The sequence below is a fragment of the Belonocnema kinseyi genome, chromosome 2 (assembly GCF_010883055.1).
Source record: "Belonocnema kinseyi isolate 2016_QV_RU_SX_M_011 chromosome 2, B_treatae_v1, whole genome shotgun sequence".
Lineage (NCBI taxonomy): Eukaryota > Metazoa > Arthropoda > Insecta > Hymenoptera > Cynipidae > Belonocnema > Belonocnema kinseyi.
Window position 1 is genome coordinate 50,583,964 of NC_046658.1, and position 16,694 is coordinate 50,600,657.

The window sequence follows — 16,694 nt, forward strand, 5'->3', positions numbered from 1 at the left end:
ACATGTATTAAACAGCATTCACTTATTATTTCCATTAACGATGGTATGCTTTTCATTTCTTTTGTGAAAGGTCTCGAGAGCGGATAGTAATTTTTTTGGTAAGCTTAGGTAAAAAAATTGCTATCTGTTCCCTTCTGTATTAATTGTGTTGTATTTCTTATTCCCTTTTTGTGTTTAGTTTCTTGTGCTTATTTGTTTTATTTTGTTGTTTCTCAATTTTTCTTTCCTTTTATTAACACATTCCTCTGCCTTTGAAGACCATAAGAGCTTGTGTCTCTTATGGTTTAAAAATGGCATTCAGAGTTAGTCAATTGCTATGTGTGCGATAGAGTCTATCAACTAGACAAATGGCTCGAATTGATGGAAATAATAATCCTGATAGGCAAAATATAGCAATTTTTAGACCCCTTCAACTTCGAAGACCATCACTTGAAGTCGCCGATGAGAGTAGGTTATGTCTCAATTGCAATCAATCGATTTGCAATGAGATAGAGGAGCTCCAACGTGACCCAGGCAATTTAAGACTGAACTTTCCTACACAAACAGGCAAGCACACGTGCATGTTCTGTAATGCTGATGTTCATACTTCAAGGCTTTCAACTGAATTTATTGTTAACGCTTTTATTGTCATGGACATTTTCATTTCCGAAGAAACAAGAGCATGCTTAAATCATTTGGTTGAACATGTTTTCATCTTAGGCCCCTTGCTTCCTGGACTACAAGCGATTAATAGACCGTATAGGATTCCGGGACAGCAGTTAATTCTGTTTTTGCAGCAACTTCGTAACGAAGCAAATGTTCATGCGGCCGCGGCCTTCAATAATGAGGATAGTTTCACTGATGAACAGTTTGAAGCTATTGCTCCTGTAACAAAGGAACAATTTAGAGAATTGTATGCAGTTTTGTGATCCTATTCCGCAGTTACATGGACATGGTGCCAGATACGCGAGGAAAAAAGATTTGCTGACTTTCCTTTGCAAAATGTGTCAAGGTCTTTATGATGAATTTCTGAAAGCGATTTTTAATTATTCGAGCCGGCAAGCTACAAGCAAGGCCATTTCTACTGAGAGAGAGTCTTTAATGCAACGATTTGTACCTGGTAACATTAGATTTAATGCGATAAGCAGAGAGGAATTCAATGAAAGACACGTGACATAATTCGCCAATGAACTTTATAATACACAACTAGAAATTCCCAGAGCTATTTCTATCATCGATGGAACTTATGCTTACATGCAGAAGATCAGTAACATTCGCATACTTCGACAGTCATTCTGCAAACATAAAGGACGTCACTTGGTAAAACCTACTCTCATTGTTACTCCAGACGGATACATTCTTGAAATACAAGGACCATATTTTTTTACTCGCGAAAAAATGACGCACAAATGCTCATTAACGAATTTGAAGGAGATGTGGAAGGTATAAAATAAATTTTCGACATTGGTGATATTTTCATAGATGACCGTGGATATAGAGATGCCCAACCACTTTTAGAACGCTTAGGAATTGTGTCCAAGACAACACCATTTCTCCAACAAGGACAGAGTCAATTGGTAAGGGAAGAAGCAAACGAAACTCGGCTAATAACGAAATCTAGATGGATAGTGGAATCCAGAAATGGTTACATAGAGTCCATTTTCAAGTTCGTAGAGAAAACCATTCCGATGTCTCATGTACACAATCTAAGGGACTTCTTTCGTATTGTTGGTGCCATAATTAATCGATACCATCCTGTTTTCGAGATGCAAGGCGCTACAGCAGAGCTTGCAAGAGAATATATACCGAGAGCTCGTGAGCCAAATATTGTGCAAGCGCGTGTAGAAGTAAACAATATGCGCTACGGAAATGCAAATTAGAATCGCTCGCATGAACTTTAAGTATCACAATTTCCTCGCCTTACATTGGAAGAAATACGCAACAACGCTGCAACGAGAAGAAGATGAGGAGTTTCAACTAGATACGTGACTTAATGAACCTGGTTTGATCAGAGTACGCGTATTTTCTCGTTTCCGAAATGCGACAAGGTACCGGCTGTGGATAGCGTTCAATGAGATCGATGACATAGGATCAGACAATAACGAAACACTTCTCGGTTATTACTGCACATGTAAGTCAGGGGCTAGAACTCTTGGCACTTGCGCACATATTGCAAGCGTTTTATGATTCCTAGGTTATGCACGTCACCAGCAACACGTAAAGTATCCACAAACTTCCTTGCTACAAAGGATTCTTGACGTTGCTAATAGAGGTGAACAAGCGAACCCGAATCAAGAGCCAGATATAGTTTAATATTTCGCAAAAGCTACTGGGATTCGTTCTATTCGCTGATCATGGGTGCTTAGCGTTTGGCCTTCTTGCGAAGGGTGCACTGTTATTATCGAAATGTGTGCATTAGTTACTAATGTAACTTTGGGTACCATTTCTGCCTTTAAAGAAGTGATTAATTAGTCAAGTTAAAATCTTGAGCTCTTAGCATTTGATCGTTTTGAGAAGCGCGCTATATGAGTCAACGCTGTAGGCGAAAATATGACAGACCACGATCTGAACCGTGATTTCTATGTTGACATCGCTTTTGTAACTAAATCTATTGTAATTCGTTCTATTCACTGATCATGAGCGCTTAGCGTTCGGCACTCTTGAGAACAGTACAATGTAATTATCGGAATGTACGCACTAGTTACTAATGTTGCTTTGGGTAACATTTCTGTCTTTAAAAAAGTGATGAATTAGTCGAGTTAAAATCTTCGGCGCTTAGCGTTTGATCGTTTTGAGAAGCGCGCTATATGAGTCAACGGTGTAGACGAAAATATGACAGATCACGATCTGAACCGTGATTTCTATGTTGACATCGCTTTTGTAACAAAATCCGTTGTAATTCGTTTTATTCACTGATCTTGAGCGCTTGGCGCCGCATAGCGCTAAAACTGCCCATTTTTTTGGATTTTTTTACGGATATCTCATCCGGCACTTATAACCTTAAAAATTACAAAGTTTCAGCTAAATCCACCGAAAGCCATTTTCCCATACATTCAGTGCGGGGTCCTTTATTAACTGCAATTAGTTCATACGTGATTTCTTCATATTCATGAATTTTTTTACACTTTTCACAGTGTCTGTTGTATAAAGAATAGTGTTCTAAAGTTGACTCTTCTTGAATGTGCCATAAATTCCTTAATTTTGTACATTTTTCAGTCTAGAAAGCACAACAATTTTTTACATTAAAGTATTCGAGCTTAATTACGTCGAATACTTTGAGTTTTCAAATCACTATTATCTTATTACGCTAGCATTTTTTTCTGAGTTTTTAAGTTCTAAACCCAGTTTCCTATAATTTTCTTGCCGATAGTATACGATTTACGGTAAAAATAACCCTCTAAGAAAGGTTATTGTGAATATATAACTTTTAGATTGTAGCTTTAAGGGAAGTGTAGATTCATTAAATATGAATTGTTTTAATTGCTATTAATAAATAATAGCTCTTCGTGTGAGAAAATACAAAGAAAGTAAAAACTTTATTTTTTTGCCGAAGAATAAAAATAAAAGTTACAAAATATTAATTCGATTAGTTGATGGCTTTTATATGTACAAATTTTTATAACAATAAACTAAGATAGTATATGAACGAGAAATAATGTTATCAAGAGTAGGTATAGGTTTGTAAGAGTTCGAATGCAAATGATGCCACCGGTCGACCTTGATGATTTTAGATTGAAAAATTAAATGTCTAGTCGATTTCCTGTTAAAAATATATTCATTAACAACAATTAGTGGAATAAGTTTTAATTTAAAAGAAAGATTACTTTGTGTTTTAAACTTGAATAGCGTCGTAATAGACAATCTATAAGATTCAAATTTTTCTGGGCAATTAATCCTGATATATTACAGTGCAAATATGTCAATGTTGTTAAAACATAATTTTTTTGTTAGAGATGCTGGAAATGAGCTGCAAATTTTCTCTGTAATAAAATAATCAAGTTTTTAAAAAACTGTTTAAAGAAAAACTGACGACGATTTTGAAAAAATAACCATGATGTTTCCAATCGTGGAACTTTTTTTGATGTTTTAAACAAAAGGTATCTTGTGGACTTCTTAGTGCATTGTACAGAAGTTTTTGTGTTGACTAGAACTAGTAATCAAAGGATTCCTCTTTATGATTTCAAAATAAGTGATGTACCATACTTACTAATGAATAGGTGCAATATTTGAAATTAAACTTCAATTATTTCAGTTTGAATTTTGGTCAATCATTTTTAGGTCATGAGATATTAGGCCAGAGGCGCCTGAATTAAAAGTTTGAATTTTAATTTAAGCCCGGGCCTGTGAACACTTAATTAATTCAAACTACGCTATTTTACGGACATACTCGTATACACTCATTTAACTTACAAGAAAGAGGCTGGAATCCTTGGCAAAGGTTTCTGGCATACGAGTACCTGCTTCTGTCGTTTGCAAGATTAATTATGGGTTCCTGAGAAAAGTCAGTTGCATAATAAGTAGTAAGTACAGTAGACGAAAGCCAAAAAGGTCTTTTATTAAAAATTTATATTTTATATTATAATTAGGCTGAGATTATTCTTTTTTAATTTATTCACATAATAGAAACATATTTCTCAATCTCTCTATGTTATAAAAATGTCTCACAGACGCAGTTTCAAGATTTGATCTGTCTGACCATTGACCTGTACTACTGCCACTAGGAGTCTGTCTGAAATATACCACTTTTACTTAAATGGCTATCCATATTATGCAATAAACTACTGACTCCCTCATAATTGACTTTACGTATAGACCACCTCACTCTAGCTATGTCTGTCCCAAATGAGCGGAATACATCAATGAACCAATGATTTTTTCTTTATTGTCCTTACTACTGACAACTACATACTGCTATACAGCCACCCTCTTATCAAGCTGAAAAATCACTGTTGCGTAATAATTTAGACGTTACAAAAACATTTTTTTGTAAGTCAAATCATTTAATTTTGACCTAAGTTCACCATCTCATTGCCTTTTAAAATTACCAACATTTTTAATATTCCAAATACGTTATATATGAATGCAAAAAAGTGTCCGATTTATGAGCTTATCTAATAGGTTATACTCATATTTTTTATAATAATATTTTACCTCTTTTAAATTATTAGGTACGTAAATAAAAAGGATTATTTAGTCTCCTCACTCGCACATGTTCTAAGTAAATTTGTATATTAAATGGATAATAATTTCTCTAAATAAATCTCTGCTTTCGCCTGAAAATTATGAATCTGATAAGAATTATATGATTAACGAAATTACATTTTTTACAGCTTAATGCACGGATTTGTGCATCGACACAAAGCCAATTTTAAAACATTGATTGATTCTGCACATATAAAATATATAAAAGGATATAGGGTAGATTTACCGTTCGTGGCCACTGTACCGTTTGTGGCCACTTTAAGATTTATGAGTGAATCTTAAATATTTAGTTTTTACTATAGTATACGTAGTATATTTATTGGGTTTTTTGAAATGTTGGCAACGCTGTGAATTCTTTTCTATACTTGTTAAAAATATTGTTTAAGAAATAATTGAAAACATAATCTGGACGCTTGTTGTACCGCGGTACAACATAAAACATAAATTTACTGATACCAACCTAAAATATGAATAAAAAGCCCATGGCTACAACTGGTACAATAAAAGTATACAAGTGCTACTTTCGTTCATGCCATGGTCACAAGTTATGCATACGTTTTTCAGTTTTGGCCATAGTATTTATTGACTTCACATGATCGATCTATCACACATATATTATTCAGTTATTATTGATAAAATTATGGACAAAAAATTTAAATTATCAAATTAGGAACTATTTTTTTATATTTTATATTTTGTAGGTTAGAATGCCGTCAAGGATAAAAGAGAAGACCGCGGAGAAAATTCTGAAATAACCTTCAGCTATAATTAGTAAAACTAAAAAGACATTTTTCACGTATTTAGAAGCTGATTTAGAAAAGCCTTGGAATCAATTAAAATGGGACCATTATTGCAGTTCTTCCTTCCAGTGAAGAAGTTATCCAATCATCACCTGTTATTATTTAAGTAATCGAATCTGATGCAGTTTATACCGCTAACAAAGAAAATGTATCTGATTATAATACTCTAACAGTCCTCAAACAGTCCTCAAAGTTAAAGAAAAAGAGAAAACGATAGAGAAGAAAATAACTTAAGAAAATTGAAAGAGTAGAGATAATTGAAAAACAGACAAAGTTAAAACAAGAAAAATTAGAGGAAATAGCTAAAAAACAGTTAGCTGAGAAAAAACCTGTTAAACCGCGAAAAAATTCTAAAAAATAACTAATATATCCCTATGCGTGACACTTTTATTGTATTTTGCTTAATTATATTAAAATTAAATTGATATACTGATAATTAATTAAGTAAATATTAATAAAATTCACTTCAAGAAACAAAAATTTCTTACTCTGGCCAAAAGTAGTGCAACCAGTGGCCACTACTGGTGAAACTGGGGGTAAGATTTGATATTATTCATTTTCTATAATAAAGTAAGGTTCAAAGGTTTGGACTTTTAATAATTCGATTATTGATACACTAATAATGTTATTAATTCATGTTTCGCCACAAACGGTATATCTACCCTATATCTCATTAAAAAACTGCATACAGAATATTTCTTATATAATAAATGATGTGTACTATCTACAGATATATTATATATAATACTTTTTAATACACTCTTCTCACGCATACACGTTTAAGAATATATATTACATTTGACGAATGTATGAGTGGTATAAGAACAAGTTTGTCTTCTGTTCCAGTTTAGAGACATTTCTTATAAATATCTGGGTTTTGTGATAATTAGTCCATTTTCTAGAATTTGTAGAGTTTTGCCGATAGTTGACATTGATTCTTTCAAAGTTTTGCCGTCATTTACTCCTCAAATAAAAATAATTCAGTTATCAGGAAAAAGAAGTTAGTGGTTTTCTTTTATATGCTTATTTAGACGCACACAAAATGAAAATTGAACAAAGAAAAATATAGGTAAGAATACGGACGATACGATATTTTAATGATCCAAGAAAATTGGTCTCCCTTTAAGAAAGTATGCTTTAATGAAAAGAAGACTGATCACATCTAGTTTCTTGAATTTATTACATTTTCTTTATTCAATATTAAATCTTCTTCCAAGTAAATTTGTACATTTTCATTATTTATGATTGATAAAGTATTAGACTTGTCCGAAATTTTACATCGCAGTTTTACAACGGATCTCTATGTTTTGAGATTCCCTGAATCCGAAATTCAAGTTTTAGCGACAGTGTTTGTCTTTCGGTCCGTCTGTCCGTCAGCAAACACGATGACTCTCGAAAAAATGAGTGCCTAAAATCGAGCTTTGGCCCACTTTTATTAATTCCTAATAGCACTCAGAAAGCCAAACTATTTATATTTATGATTTTTTTCGTTAAAAAGAAAATGATCAGTCACAGCTCTTATAAAATTTTAAGAATCAAAATTTTAAGGCAAACAACGTACGATATAAACAAAATTAAGACAAAGAAAACCTTTGCATTTCAAAGCCCCAAAATTGTACTTTAACAACTTTTTAAATTTTCTTCGAAAATCCAAAATTCAAATTCTTATTGCACGAAAAATCATAAAAAATAAAAAATTTCATTTCGCGGTCAAAATATGCAAGATACGACGAAGTATGAAGGAATAAAAATTCTGCTAAAGCTAATTCAGAAAATAAATATACATATGCAGATAAGTAAGACAAGTATAAATACTGAGATCTAAAAGAAATCTTTTTGATAAAGTTTCATTCAAGCATTGTAAGTGCAAAGAAAAAATATCCGAGCGCGGAGCGCTAGGTAATTTATTATTGAGCACGAAGCCCAAGATCCAACAGACGCGCGCCCTACTAAAAATAAATAAAAAATAAACTCTCTACTACGTATATTACGAGAGATAGAATAGTTATGTTTATATGCATTTCACGTTAATTGTTATTAATATATTGTAATTTTCTTTTTACATATGTATAGTGAAAAATATGTAAGCATCTTCATGATTTTTTTTTCAAATTTTTTAAATCGTTTGTTTCAAAGATATCGTCATCGAAAGTCAAGCAAGGAGAGAGTGACGCGAAAAAATTACGGTTTTGTCCTTTCGCGAAGGATATTTTCCGAACCAATTTTTGCATATAAACAAATAAGGACTTATATGAGACGCAATAAAGTCACATTTATTATGGTATAAGCTGTGCTTTTATCCGTTTTTTTTACGCGTAGATTATAAGAATGTGCAGCTGTTTTGGAGGGGCCTTCCGTTCGTGAACGGATAGTAGGCGCGGTCAAACTTGCAAGCCACGCACGCGGCGAGCGATTAGAATATGCCCGCGATACAAACAGATTTTTTATTTAAAGTTCAAAATTTCCTAAGAAAGCCAAATAATTTTACATTCTTTACTGCAAGGTAAAAATTGAAAGTTAATATTAGATTGTAATTTCGCGAAATATTGAAGATATTGCATAATTATAAACAGGTCTTGCTATTATAGCAAAACAATTCTTGTTAGCAAAGTTCATTCTGATATTAATTTTCTGCGGTTTTTTATGTGATAAAAAACCAGATTTAAAATAATTGACTTATTTATCTTCCTGTGTTCTGAACTATTCTAGTTCGATCATTTGACATTCATTATAGTACATTTTCTACTTCATATATTTATTTTAATGGCCGGCGTTTTCTACAAAATAGCTTATTAAATATATGCAATTGAATTACCTGTCTCATATATCTTCTTTTCTATCACTTTGATAAGGTTCAGATTAATGCACATATACATATTTCGATAGTACTTGAAAATAAATTTTCTTTTCAAAAGAGGACCCTTAAAATATCTACTATGTCTTCCCATAGAAAAATGCTTTTATAAAAATATAATTTATATATATATATATATACAATATTCCGCAACATGCCTCTGATCATAAATACCCATTTGCTCTTTCGATTTTGGCCATTAACATTTTAGCAAAATTAAAATTTTACGGTAGGGAGAGATGAAAGGTGGATTTCGGTCGATTGTTATTTGATTCCTAATAAGTTTAAATTTATTCACATTAAAATAAAAAATTTATATTCATTGAAATCCGGCTCACAAACATAAAAGCATAAAGATGTTAAATATCCCATGCAGAAATTGCGAGATCTTTTGCCGATTAACAATCAGGTCTGGATCGGTCTGACATGATCTGGCCCTGGTAGGGCTAATTTGCGTGTCCCGGAGTCGTGCCAGATTGGGTTGGACATGTTTCCTATTGCAACGCCACCTGGAAAGTGTTCAAGGAAATTGCGATTAGCGGTATATTTTGGTTGAATCCAATTATTATACAAAAATTCCAAAAGGGGAAAGCACCCTACCGATAGAGATCTCTGAGTATTCTCAAACGAAATAGCCTGGCCCATTTGAGCCTATAAGCAGAGTCGATTTGAATAATTTAGTCTCTGAGATAGTCTGGGAGATTTAGGTCCTTTTTAAGGTCCTTTTTGTGGTCCTTTTAAGAGTGGTGCGACGGTAATATAATGTTCCTTTTGTATTCGTCACGTACCGGGTGGGCAGAGTTGTTTACAGTGGTTGGCCGTTGCTAAACCGACTCTCCCTTTTTAAATTTCTCTTCAAATTATTAATTTTTTTTTTTAATTGATGAATTTCCTCACTGTACTTATTTATCATTATAACTTATATACTAATATACAATTTTTTAGTTGAATTTAAAAATGTTGTCTTTTTTGGCGTATCTCATTCCATTTACGAAAAACGTTGCATCAATTCCAGTTTCTGAAATCTTTGAAATCCGTAGATTCCAAATTATTTTGTTTTAGGCTATTATCTATAAAATTTTTAAAATCCACCTCTAAATTTTAATCTCTGCTTGTTATTTATGATCGAATTTTTACTTCAATTTCAACCTCTCTGCTTGTTATTTATGTTCGTATTTCCCTTTCAATTTCGGAAAGGAAATTTTAAAGCCTCTAAAACATTTAAAAGAGCTACATGGACGTCAAAATATATCTACCTGAGTGGCTGTGTAGAATTTCTCTGAGCTTCTTTGACCTTAGAGAATCTTTAGAATATACTCAGAGATTTCTATCGTCAGGGCAGTACACTGCTGGAAAAGATTAAAAATTTTCCAAAGTTGATCAATTATTATCTTAATCTATCAGATTATTTCTTACATTTTTTAACTACTGACGCGCCTAGTGCTGAGTTAAAGATAGTGCAAATACCCACTAATCTCCCTCTGATTTATAGGAGATTCTAAAACTTATTGTTTTTCTTCTCTAATTAACACATACGCTTACTTATTTTTACAATATTTTTCTGTTGAATTTAACACAAAATTAATAAGTATTTTTTATTATGAGAAGGAATAGTGTATTTAAGACGTATAAGCATAGGCCTCAAAATATCTTAAGACGGTCCTGAATCTGAGTTTTCCCCGTCTTAAATTTCTGACCTGAACCTTCGAACTCAGTTCTTGTGCTGACACCAAGTGCAATAGTTAAATCGCCTCTGCGTTTCAGTGTAAGGTAATTTGTATCAAAAAGGTAAAGGCTATAATTATAAATTTTTGATATTCAAATGAGGTTTAAAGTAAAAAATAATTACATAACTTCTTCTAAAGTCTAAATAATATTTTTTTTTTTTAATTTCCTGTTCGAAAATCAAAATTGTAATCCTTCAAGAAATGCCCTGCTCTAAAGTTAAACTTATTACCATTGAAGGATATTTTTGTTCAAATTCATGTATTTCATTAAAAATTATATTTTTTGCATAAGATTAATCTCTTAGGTTCAAAATTAGTTTTTTTAAATATATTTTTTTCGTTCGAACATCAATCTTCATAAATATTAAATAAATTTAATATTTAGATTTTAATTAATATTTAATATTTAATAAAACTTAGAATATGGCTTTGAACTGGAACTTGATCGGGCCCGATCGGCGACCGACCGGACATCCCGACCGGGCTATCAGGTTCGGCCGCGATCGGGGCAAGCGTTTCATGACGTATCTGGCCACAGTTGGTATCCCTGATCTGGGTCGGATTTTGCCCGTCCCGTCCCTGTCCGGGGCCATGGCAAAATTTCTGCACGGGATGTGCGATCCAGTTTAAAAGTCATGAATTTTTAATATAAGTTTTAAAGTCAAGGAGAATATACTGATTACTTTTCAATAATTGTGACTCGAAGTTTTCTATTTTCACTGTCAAAAGTACGTTTCCTATTCAATATTAATTATCTAGGGTTGATTTTATTCTTTAAATGATTATTTATTATTTCATATGCTTGGTTTTTATTAAAATTAAACTTATTCTATAATAACATTTATTTACACAAATAACAACTTTCTGATTTTTTAATACATTTTCAAACTAAATTCAGTTGTACAGAAGCTTTAAAAGACTGAAATCAGTTATAATTTAAAATGAATTTATATGAAATGCTATTTTAACCTGCAATTCAGGCTTTAAGCATAAAAATACAAAAAAATTTTTTGAGTCTCTACTTCCATTGTTATCAAATTTTGTTCCGGACTTATTTCTTATTAAATAGCGTAACGTTCAATCAATTATATGGAAATATTTTAAAGTAGTTCTCGTAACATATATTATTAGAATTATAGATACCTTGTAGAGCATTAGTAAACCATTATGTAGAAAACTATTATCGTACGTAACATCACTACGCAAGGCTCGTACAAGCGGTTGGATGGACGGAAGCGACACGTTGTGGGTGCGTAATTTGAGGATTATGTCTGGCCGTATATTACCTCCTGAACAATGCTCAGGTGACGTCTCAGCCGCACAATCCCCTACGTAATCTGCATGGCTTTTCCGGTATTCTCCTCAATTCAAGCATCTCTTCACTCTCTTGTATAAAGTTCCATATCCACGTAGACAAGATATAACTCTGAGCCTTAGTCTCGTAATATGATATAATCCAAAAGATTAACTTCATGAAAATTTGAGCATATTGTTCAACTTCATACGTTTAGCAAAGATCCCTAATCGAAACCGAGGCAACATAAGGACTCAAGAGACAAGGAGGACAAGAGTGAATTCAGAAGCTCAGACATGGAGCAGATGAATAGAACCAAAGCCAGCTTACCGAGAGCGTACTTAGACACAGCAGCAGGCTTGAACATTCTTTCAGAAAAAATATATCTCTTCTAGAGGTTCTTGCATCAGAATCTAATTAAGTAGTAATAAAAATTTCATTCTATTTCTATTTAGGAAATCGACTTCCCATTCATTCAGATTAATTGTATCTGATACCAGGCTGTAAGAATTTATAAATTTAAACAACCTCATTTAACTTCAGCTTTATCAACAATGGATTAATTATAAAATAAGAGCAAAACATTGGTTATTTCAAACTTTTATTATTATGCTGAGTCTAGAAACTGAAAAAGTGTTATCTCGTCTCTGCGACTGCCTTTGAATTGAAGGTCAAAAAATGTATTTCATCATAAAAACTATAATTTTATTCTCTTCTGATTGTGGCAATGAAATTAAGAACAGCTCAAAAATTAGGTTTAAATTGTTTTGTTCTTTTTATAATTTGCGTGTTTATGCCAAACAGAATTTTTCATTGATAACAATCAGATGGCTTGCACTAGGGTAGAAAAAATTGGAGAGATTCTATTCATAGTTTTTGATCAAGATAACAAAAAATGTGGAATAATGGATTCTATTAAAATACATCCTTCCTTTACAAAATAAAAAGATTGAGATTGATTCATCAAATATAATATGAAAGCATGAAAATTCCAACTGAATAAGGACAAATTTATTTTGAGTAATTCTGCCTCTAATGATTTCAAGAAATTTATGATACTAGTTATTGCTAACTATTAGGAATATGTAAAAATCATTTCACTTAAAAAAAATAATTTAAAAATTATGAGAATAACTACGGGAAAAAGAATATTCTAACATTTTCATAAAAATTAAGAGTTTTAAAATTTATGAGATAGAAAGCTGGATAAAAGACATTTTTTCCGCCGCATACTTGAAAAAAAATTTTAATTTATGGTCTGTAACGAATACTATTTTTATGTCGTCATATGTCTAGCAAAAAGTAACAATAATTTTAAAATTTCCAATAATTTTTTAAACAGTTTTGCAATTAAGGACATGTTCTCTTAAGAAGATTTTATGTTTATACGGATTGATATGTATTTAAGATAATTCAGTGTAACGTTCACAGTAGTTATCTCCAAATACAAATTATTAGCCTAAAAAATGTTTACTAACATGTAAATATAGATTTAAAAATTGAACGTTTTTAATAGAAAACCTTTTTAAATTTCTTTAACACCTATATAAATATTGTGAGTAACAAATTTATTCATTGTAGCTTAATGCCTCGACTGATCTATTAAAAGTTTTTAAATAATTACATAAAAAACTGTTATGAATGTTATAAAATATTTCTCTGCAGACAAAACCAAAGGGTGCATACAATTAACACCAGTAAACACACCCACCCTGCACCTATAGTACTACTTTGCAGCGGTTCTTTTTTATCACCGTATATTGGTCCATTCTTTTTTAATTCTTTCTATGTTTTCTTTCAGTCTAGTAATTAAATGAAACTGCTGAAACTCTTTTCTACCGTACAGGAATGTGTAGAAAGACATTCCTGCTATGCATACTAGAATTACTCTCTATTCTTCTTTATCGTTTTCTGAATGTGCTCTAACTTTTTTAGCTTTTGTAAGGAAATTCTTTCAAGTATTTATTGTAGTTGTATAAATTCTAGATGCACTACGTTTTTTATTGTTTTTAGTACAAAGTTCAATTTTTTATAAATTCTTTTCTTTTAAATTCCTTGAAATTACAACTTAAAAAAATATTCGTATCAAATATAATTTTTTTCTTTTTACAACTCTTTTTAACAAATGGCAGGATAAAGTGAATTTTTTTCTCCGAATAGCCTCAAGAATATGGTATTTAGAGTGCAAAGTTTCATTTTGAATGAACGGACGGAAAATAGTTCCTAAATTTGAACGATTTCTTGTCTTAGAATGAGATTGCTTCTGCACTATAAAGAAATTTACCAAATCGAGAAGGCCATTCCTTTTCAATGGACCGTTTCTTTTCCCATATCGCACAAGAGGATAATGAAGTGTATTCAAATGGTGAGAATTTTTCATGCCTTACCGAGACCTAAAAAAGAAATACACTATTTTTCTTGTATATAAATCTAAATTCATTTGACTTAAAAAGTCCTTCATATTAATGTTACATTTATTTCACTTTTTTAACGTTTAGCTTTACACCAAGAGACCCAATTTCTCGTCAAAAAGTATATTTTAAACTCTTAAATTGGTACGAAGAATTCAACCGTCATGTAATCCATGACCTACATTATTGATTAATTAGTGAAATCATGATCCATTTGCATTTATTCGAAAGGGGCCGTTCAAAAACTACGTCACACTGCTATGGGGGGGGGGGGTAACATATTTTGTGACTATTTTACACGTGGGAATTTGAAATATGTATTCAAATTTGTCTGAAATGCTTGACAAAATTCAGATCAGTGATTTACTGAATATTTATCGATTGCGCCAACACTTTAGCAGTGGTTTGTAATACTGCTGGTAAAGCAGATTCGTAGGCTTATATTCTATTTCTATCCTTTTGTTAGTGTGTAAATCCCCAGTGAACTTTTTTTCGAGTTACATTCCGAAATCAAAATACAGGTTAATAAATCAATATTCACACCCGCTATTTTTTCGGAAAAAAATAAATAAGTGAGAGATTATCTTAAATAATCACGTACATATTGCAAGTATGTAGCAAAATAATTAATTTCTGTACATATGTTCATATTTGAAACAACGATTTGAAAAATGGTAGCAGTGTAATAAATCAAATATTCATGGGTATCTGTCAATTCAAATATATAATGAAAACATTAAAACCAATTATTGAGAATTTAATTTTTATATATTTACTGGAAAATTCATTTAGTGGAGTGATAATTTATTTTTAAAATAAAGGAAACAATTAAATTTCAGATATAAAATGTTTTTATTCGGAGATTGTGAAACGGAAAATTCTATAAAAATTATTATATGAATAAATGAATATTTATCTCATTTTCACATTTCTAGGCAGAATGAATAAAAATAAAAGTTTTCAGAACTTATTCGAAAAATACATATCTTCCTGTCCAAACACGAAGCCTGGCGATTTACAAAAAAATGCACTGCATTTTGCAATTCTATTAAATCGGACCAGAATTTCGAGGTTAAATATAATTTAAAAAGGCAAGAATTGACTAATTTGACCCTGAAAAAATCAGCCAATCTAACCATATTTTGGTCAAAAATGATGACAAAAGTAAGTATTCGTAATTAAAATTACTGAAATTTCGGTAATATAAATGGAATATTTAAAAAATAGAAGCATGAAAAATCTCTTAAATTCTTGCTGAGTGAGTATTGTAAACAAGTAATTTTTAATGGATAGGGCATTTTGATTTTTTTCAAATTCTTTCATCTATATTTTACTTGCTCACTTTTATATAGGTTAGTTCTGAACAAGAAAATGTTTGAAGAAAAAAAGGCATTCAAAACGAAAGTTCATCTCCTTCGACTTCTGTTTCTGCGGAACAAAATAATGCACAAGTCGTAAATATTCAAAATGGTATGTTGCAAAATAAAAATACTGATAAAGATAACGGCAGGGACAAAAAAGCTGAAAAAGGAAAGAAGAGAGACATTCCAGGTCAAAGTCAATTGAGGAAGCGAATTGATATTTTGAATTGTGAAATCCTAGCACTAACTGTCAGAAGAAATGCTGACCTTTTCAGATTTAAGGAAGTCCAGGATCTTCAATAAAAAAAGACTGAATTAGAAGAATCTAAAAGAAAGCTGGAAGTGATGGTTCGAAGCCAGGAACGATCTTCCAAGTACAGATAAGTGCGAAAAAGAGATTTGTTGGAATTATGCTCAAAAATACAGATGCAAAAAAAATTACGCTTTAGAGACAAAGAAGGACGTCATTCAATTCAAGAAGACCAGTCCCAGCTCTTGAAGACGATAGTTGACATTGCTTTTTTTGGAAGTGCTGCTGACGAGAAGCGAAGAACTGAAGCGATCAAAAGTATTCAAACTTTAGATCAGTTAACAGAAGCGTTAAAAAATGACTATGGTTTAAATATTAGTAGAAGTGGAGTTTATTGACATTTGATTCCGCGAAGAGCTGATACTCATAAAGGAAAGATTCACATTTCTACGGTACCTGTTCAACTCATCAGGGCTCAAAATAAATTTCATAAAAAAAAACCTATGGATGCAGTTGCGCTTCGGCAACTATACACAATTGAGAAAGCTTAGAATCGATTCTCAGTCCTGAACAAGCTTTCTTTCTCAGTCAAGATGATAAAGCAAGGGTTCGAATTGGAATTACAGTCTGTCAAGTTAAAGCGTGGGTGGCTTTACTCGCAGTCGGTAAGGTTTATCGACATGATTTTGGTGTCAAAATATTAAGAAGCGCTCACTCTTTCATGCTTTTTGATTTAGCATTCAGTTTGCTTTCAATTCTCATCTTGTTACCACGTTACAAAAAATGAGTTCCGTATACGCTTCGCGCTTCGAGGCT

General features: G+C 31.9%; 1 protein-coding gene across 1 annotated transcript in view; it reads left to right on the forward strand.

Annotated features, from left to right (window-relative positions):
- Positions 1 to 16,694, forward strand: part of LOC117182661 (golgin subfamily A member 6-like protein 22) — a 57,438-nt gene that overhangs the window by 40,384 nt on the left and 360 nt on the right. The gene's annotated exons all lie outside the window — the stretch shown is intronic.